General features: G+C 40.0%; 1 protein-coding gene across 3 annotated transcripts in view; it reads left to right on the forward strand.

Annotated features, from left to right (window-relative positions):
- The window catches only part of RCAN2 (regulator of calcineurin 2), a 259,448-nt gene that overhangs the window by 229,550 nt on the left and 22,628 nt on the right, over positions 1–7,270 (forward strand). The window lies entirely within an intron of this gene.

Raw genomic sequence — 7,270 nt, forward strand, 5'->3', positions numbered from 1 at the left:
TTATTATTATTATTATTATTATTATTATTATTATTATTATTATTATTGAGACAGAGTCTTGTTCTGTCACCCAGGCTGGAGTGCAGTGGCACAATCTTGGCTCACTGCAACCTCTGCCTCCTGAATTCAAGCGATTCTCCTCCCTCAGCCTCCCAAGTAGCAGAAATTACAGCCATGTGCCACCATGCACAGCTAATTTTTATAATTTTAGTAGAGACAGGGTTTTACCATGTCAGCTAGGCTGGTCTTGAACTCCTGACCTCAGGTGATCCTCCTGCCTCAGCCTCCCAAAGTGCTGGGATTACAGGCATGAGCTACCATGCCCAGCCTCCAACCCCTATTCTAACCTCTCCCACTTTCTTCTCTAGAGCCCATTATTGATTTTCTCAGAGTACCATTTGTGCTCTACAATAATCACTCCACATCCTCTCCTTACCAAATCCTTCATTGCTCTGGGCAATGCTTATTCCCTAGCAATTACATATTGCTAGGCAGATTACTCTCCAGTTCCCCACCTCTCAAGCCCAGAATGTGAGGCTTAGAATTCCCTGGCATCCCCCCATGCTTCTAGGTTGTTGTTCCATCCCTTTTTGTAGATGATCTCTGTGAAGCCCCTGCCCTCCAGTTGAACTCTTTTCTTTCCACCTATGCTGCCATACCCTATAGCTCTCCAGGTCACTCCTCCTGTTTCTCATGCAGCTCATCTGGCCCATGGTTGTCCCTCAACTCTGTTTTCTGTTGTCCTCCTGAGTCGGTGGTCATTATGCAACCCTCTCACCTCTCTATTCTTTATCCTCTATTCCCATCATCCTCACCCTGTCATCCCTCACAATTCCATTCACGTGCCTCATGTTGACCCTTAGGGCATCTAACACTGAAAACCTTCTGAAACCTTAAACTTACAAAATTATCTTCTGGGTTTACAATTTTTTTGTCTACTATTTTTCCCACTGTGTCATTCCTATGAAACTCATTTATCTAACTCATCCAGAACCTTGAAGTCTCACATCTTTCCATTCTTTCAGTCGAATGTGATACTCCTGGCTTCTCTTTTCTCCTCACAACCTCTCATAGTCGGGCATCTCATTGCCTACTTGCCAACCCTTTCAAGTTATTCCTTCATCTTTCTTCTCCTATGCCTCAACACACACACACATACACACACACACTTGTCTCGTACTCATCACCTTGGAATGACCCAAATATCCACTTCCTCCTCTCCTGGGGGGTACATGGCGTGATTATATTAGGTGCTCTGTATTCTTCCCAGAGTCATCTGGTTCTGTAGGTCTGTGAGACTGCCTATATTTGTTTCCTGGGGCTGTTATAGCCAAGTGCCACAAACTGAGTAGCTTAAAATAATACAAATTTATTATCACACAATTCTGAAGGCTAAAGTCCAAAGCCAAGGTGTCAGCAGTGCTACCATCCCTGTGGATCCCATAGGAGAATCCTGTTTTGCCTCTTCCTAGCTTCTGGTGGTTTGCTAGCAATACTTAGCATTCCTTGGCTTGCAGAGGTGCCACTCCACTCCACTGTCTTCACAGGACACTCTCCCTATGTTTCTCTGTCCTCACATGGCTCTTTTCTTATAAAGACACTAGTCAACTTAGATTAGGGTCCCACACCACTTCAGTACAACATCTTTTTAACTGATTACATCTTTGATAACCCTATTTCCAAACAAGGTCATGTTCTGAGTTCCTGGGGTTTGGACTTCAACATACCCTTACTATCTCTTCTCTCTCCCTCTTCATTAGTTTCATTTCTTCAGCCCATCAGTGTTTCCCCACACTACCAAAAATCTGCTTGTGACCATGACTTCCCGTGTAGTTATTCCAGCTCCCTGGTTTTCATTGCCAAACTCTATTTCCAGCTTTTTCTCTGCCCTTCACTCCTCCATCTGTAATTAATCTATTACACATCTGTTCAAATAGCTCTCTCAGTAAGGTCATCAGCATCAGTCCATTTGTCAAATCCAGTGGTGTCATCTCCACCTTCACCCTATTTGACTTTCGTGCAGTATTCGATACCAGCATTATCACACTTCTTTGAAGGGCAGCTCTTTTCTGACCATTATGTTGTACAATTAAGGGTCTCGCTAGACCTCCTGTCTTTCCCCAAGCCAACTGGATCCTTACTTCTGAGATCCTATTGTACAACAGTTTTCAGTGTGTGGTTTACAGACTCATGAGGGATCCCAATACCAGTTCCTATGTTGTCAAAACTATTTTCATAGTACTACAAAGGTATCATTTACCTTTTCAACTGTGTTGACATTTATACCCATGGTACAAAAGCAATGGTGGTTAAAACTGCTGGTACTTTAGCATGAATCAGTGCAGTGCCACCAACTTGTGCTAGTAATACAGTCATGTGTCGCTTAACCTCGGGAATACCTTCTAAGAAATGTGTCCTTGGGTGATTTTGTTGTGTGAACATGATAGAGTGTACTTACACAAATCTAGATGGCATAGCCTACTGCACATCCAAGCTCTGTGGTATAGCCTATTGTTCCTAGGCTACAAACCTGTACAGCATATTATCATACTAAATTCTGTAGGCAGTTGTTATACTTAAGTATTTGTGTATCTCAATATACCTAATCATAGAAAACTTATGGTACAAATATGGCATTATAATCTTGTGGGACCACAGTCAGATATGCAGTCCATTGTTGACCAAAACTTCATTATGCAGTGCATGACTGTATTTCTATTCTTCACAGCCACACACTCACAGTTTAAAAAAATAAAAAATAAAATAAAAAAAGAAGAAAGTAGGAAAAGAAAGAAAATGCCAATTTTACTTAGAAATGTCCTTGATAAGCCAGTAAGTTTTATTCATTTTATTAACCCTTTACCCTTAAGGGCACACCTTTGTAATTTTCTGAATAACAAAATGGGAAGTACACACGAGAAGTACTTATGTGGCATCTGGAAATAAAATGTTTGACTGGAGGAAACATTCTAAGCTGTCCTAAACTGCCCTTGGTACTTTTCTCATGGAACACCATTTTTACTTGAAGAAGCAACTGACAGGAAAAGTATAGTTATGGACACTTTGGTATTTGGCAGACAGTTTCTCAAAAATGAATGAAGTGAATCTGCTGCTATAAGAAAAATAACTGACAGAATGTGTTGCCCATAATAAAGAATGAGCTTTCAAGCAAAAATAAAATTTTGGAAAACTTGTATCCACCAATGTGAATTCCACAGCTTTTGAATTTCTAAAGACTTTTTGATAAGATAGATGGTAGATTAAAAGTAATGGCAAAAACCACAATTACTTTTGCACCAAACTATAGTATTAATGAATGTGATTTTTAATATTGTATTGAAATCGGTCAGTTTGGAAAAGTTACATATTTCAGGAAACCAATATTTTCTAAATGATTAATGTACACTTATGAAATCATTGGGTTAAAATGTATTCAAAGTGCAAAATAGATAAATGGATCTTAATAAAATCAGGTAAAATGTTATGTGATTATGCAGTACACTTTAAGAAACTACTACTTTTTGAGTTTTGATGAGATATCAAGGAAGAATACTCACAATTATTTGAAGGGCTGTTAAAATACTCCACCCTTTTCTGACCACATATTTGGATGAGGCCAGCTTTTCTTCATACCCTTCAGTCAAAACAACTTGGTGCAATAGATTGAATGCGGAAGCAGATATGAGTTTCCAGGTGTCTTCTAGTAATTTGGAAATTAAATAGATTTGCAAAAATGTAAAACAATGTCAATCTTCTCATTAAAATTTTTCTTCTTTTGGAAAACAGTTATTTTTCATTAAAAAGTTTATGTTAACAAATAAAGGATTTATTATTATTACTTTTAAATGGATTTATATATAAATATTTTCAAGTTTCTCAGTTTTAATTTCTAGCACCATAAACATTGTTTTATTTAAAACACACATTTACAAAAATTCTTTAGGATCCTCAATAATTGTTAAGAGTGTAAAGAGGCCCTGAAACCAAAGAGTGTGAGATTGCTGCTGTAGAACTGTATTCAAACAGGACACTACAAAGAGAACTGACGTTCAAGGAGAAATTAATAATTTATTGGGTTTGTTGGGTAACAGAACTGGAGAAAAATGGTAGCCAGAGGACAACAAAATATTATTGTGTCCCTGGTGAGAACCTGTGCATCAAGACCATAGAAGATTTTCTGTAATGGCAGGTGAAAAATTCCTACTGCTAGTGCTGTTGGTGACACTGTTTTGCCTCAAGGTACGTCTAGTGGCTTCATTGTGCTGGATCTGCCTCTAACTAATTTGGTCTGGTATCCTGTTGCCTCAGCAAATTATATGTTTGTAATGTCACTAATGGAAACAAAAATAGAGAAGGCTAGCGAGTTCCTATTCTTGGACAACTGTCACCCCTACAAATAAAGTTCCCAAAAGGCCTGAAAGGAGAGGACATGCTGAGTAAATGTCAGCTGTTTATTATTATCATCATTGTGGACTTTAAGCCCCATATGATCCAGTGAAAACCCTGGCCCCTGAGCTCTGGGCTACACCCCAGGTTTGGTGCAAGAGCTCCTTTTGTTTTTCAGCTTAAGCCCAAAACAAGGAATATCAAAGAGTTTCATGTCAATGGCCAACTCTAACTTGGTGGGAGTTGGTGCCTGGAGCCCTCTTTTGAGGATCAGTGGGAACAAGATGTTCTTGATGTCTGCCAATGCCTTACAAAAGAGGTAGCACATTGTCAGCACCCCCTAAGCCTAAAAGCTGGACTCCTTGATTCTTTGCTCTTAATGCAGTCTCTTGAGGCCAAACCGCTCTGATAAACTGAGATGTGAAGCACAAAAATGAAATACAAAATGAAAAGGAAGGAATTAGACTCAAAGGAGAAAAGCACCTCGCTTTCAAAGGCTAGCCTTAACTGCCCATGCTTAGGCATTGAAGAGGTGATGAGAAAGTGAAACTCCCACCCTGGAAATGGAAAAACATACCAGCCACAAAGAAGACCCAAGTATTCTGTCCTTAAAAATAATATTGTACTCTGGATAGAAACAGGAGTTTTTAATCTCTTAATTCCTCCTATTCCTGAAAACTTCCCAAACTCATCAAACTACCAGCTGTGATTTGATCAGTTCAGAGTACTCTCATTGTGAAGAAACAGAATTCATTTTAATCATCAGGATTCCTGCTCAGGAAAACACAGTATTGGTGGGACAGAATTCTATAATGAGACTCCTTGGAGGGGTAGCTGAAGCCCTGAGTCTGGGAGTTGGCTGATCCCAAGGCTTGAGAGATGAGGAGAGACAAAATACCTGCTCTGCATAAGACAAGGGAAAAGTCTTATTTTGTTCATGATGGGAAAAGGAGTATAAGAAAAAAACAGAATGAGAGAAAGAACCCCTCAAATCTCCACAAATGTCATTAAAAAAGCAAAAGCTTTTATTGTATTCTTTGGGGTCCTTGGACCGGTATAAAAGAGAAGAGTGTGGGCAGACAAAGGAGTCAAAGATAGGAGGGGCGATGGGGGAGCTGCAGCCTGGGGATTCTCAGAAATCGGCAGCAGGATGTGGAAGCATCACCAACATGGGCTTGAAGGTCTGATTCAAGTTCATCTGGATGCCCAAGAGGCAGGAAGACCTTCCCTGAAGTTTGAGTTACTCTTCCTGTGGAGCCTCAGAAGTCAGTGTTTTTACAACCCCACCTCACTATATTGATTCTCTTAGATGTGGTCACCCTTTAGACTTGGGTCAGTGTATTGCTATACATCTCTTGCTCTTATTAAAATAAGCATCTCTTCCTATCAACTTGGCAGTATAATTCTTTAGAGAGTTGATAGTATCTCTCTCTCTAGTTAGGGTCACAAGGACTTTGGCCTTGTCCTGGCTCTGCCACTGACTCCCTGTGCCCATGGATAGGTCCTTATCTTTTCAGATCTCAGGGTTCTAATTTGTAAAATGGTGGAGATGAGGAGGAAAAGGTTGAGTTCATCATCTCTTAAGTCCATTCCTAGTTAAAATTCTATGAATCTTGCAGTATTAATATTTCATGCATCTCCATTCTTCCTTGTACTCACTGTTTTGAGAAATTACCTTTTACTGTTGAAATAAAAGAATCAGGTTGGTTATATATATAATGTCCTTAGTGGCAGTTTCTCTATTAAGAACACACTAGCTTATAACATACACTAGTTTTCTTATAATAAGGATAATTTTATGGCTAAGAGGAACCATACGGATCAGACAGATGTTATTAACATATATACCTATATATTTTTTCTTTTTTAATTCTCTAGTTTTCTGTTATGCCTTTCCCCAGTGTTCTGGGTGTCCTCTAACTTGTGTGTATCTGCTTCACCTGTTAGATTGTTACATGGTTGAGGGTCAGAACAATGTGATACTCATCTCTGTATCCTCTTAAAGTCTAGAGAGAGACCTCTCCTCATACAAAGTGAGCATTTAATAGATACTTATTCAGTCGAATTGAAACTGTGTATTGAGTCTAAATTTTTTAATTATTGCTTTATATTGTGATAGCTTAGTTATGCTGTAGGAATAAAATAATTCTCAAATCTCAGTGATTTAATGCAACAGAGATTTTTTTTCCTTGCTAAGGCAAAGTTGGCTATAGAATGGGGTTGGAGTAGGGAGAAAACTATTTCTGCTTCATACAGCCACTCGGGGACCCAGAGTGAAGAGAATCCTGTTTCTGACAGCTGTACCTTTTGAAACACATGGCCTCTTCAGAGAAATAAACTGAAAAATTACTCGAGGGCTTTCTTCTGCCCTCTACACATATTTCGTTGACCAGGACTAATCAAATGGTACTGCCTGACTAGGAAACTGGGTGGTGTGGATCCAATATTTTTAGGCAAGAAAAGTGCCCACCCCTCCCTAGGCCCGGCATGGTGGCTCATGCCTGTAATCTCAGCATTTTGGGAGGCCGAGACAGGTAGATCACTTGAGGTCCGGAGTTTGAGACCAGCCTGGCCAACATGGTGAAACCCCACCTCTACTAAAAAATACAAAAATTAGCTGAGTGTGGTGGCACATGCCTGTAATCCCAGCTACTCAGGAGGCTGAGGCAGGAGAATCACTTGAATCCAGGAGGTGGAGATTGCAGTGACCCCAGATCATACCACTGCAGTCCAGCATGGGCAACAGAGCAAGACACTGTCTGAAAGAGAGAGGGGCGGGGGGGTGGAGAGAGAGAGAGAAAGAAAGAAAGAGAGAGAGAGAGAGAAAGGAAGGAAGGAGGAAGGAAGGAAGGAAGGAAGGAAGGAAGGAAGGAAGGAAGGAAGG

The sequence above is a fragment of the Piliocolobus tephrosceles genome, chromosome 5 (genome assembly GCF_002776525.5).
Source record: "Piliocolobus tephrosceles isolate RC106 chromosome 5, ASM277652v3, whole genome shotgun sequence".
Taxonomy (NCBI): domain Eukaryota; kingdom Metazoa; phylum Chordata; class Mammalia; order Primates; family Cercopithecidae; genus Piliocolobus; species Piliocolobus tephrosceles.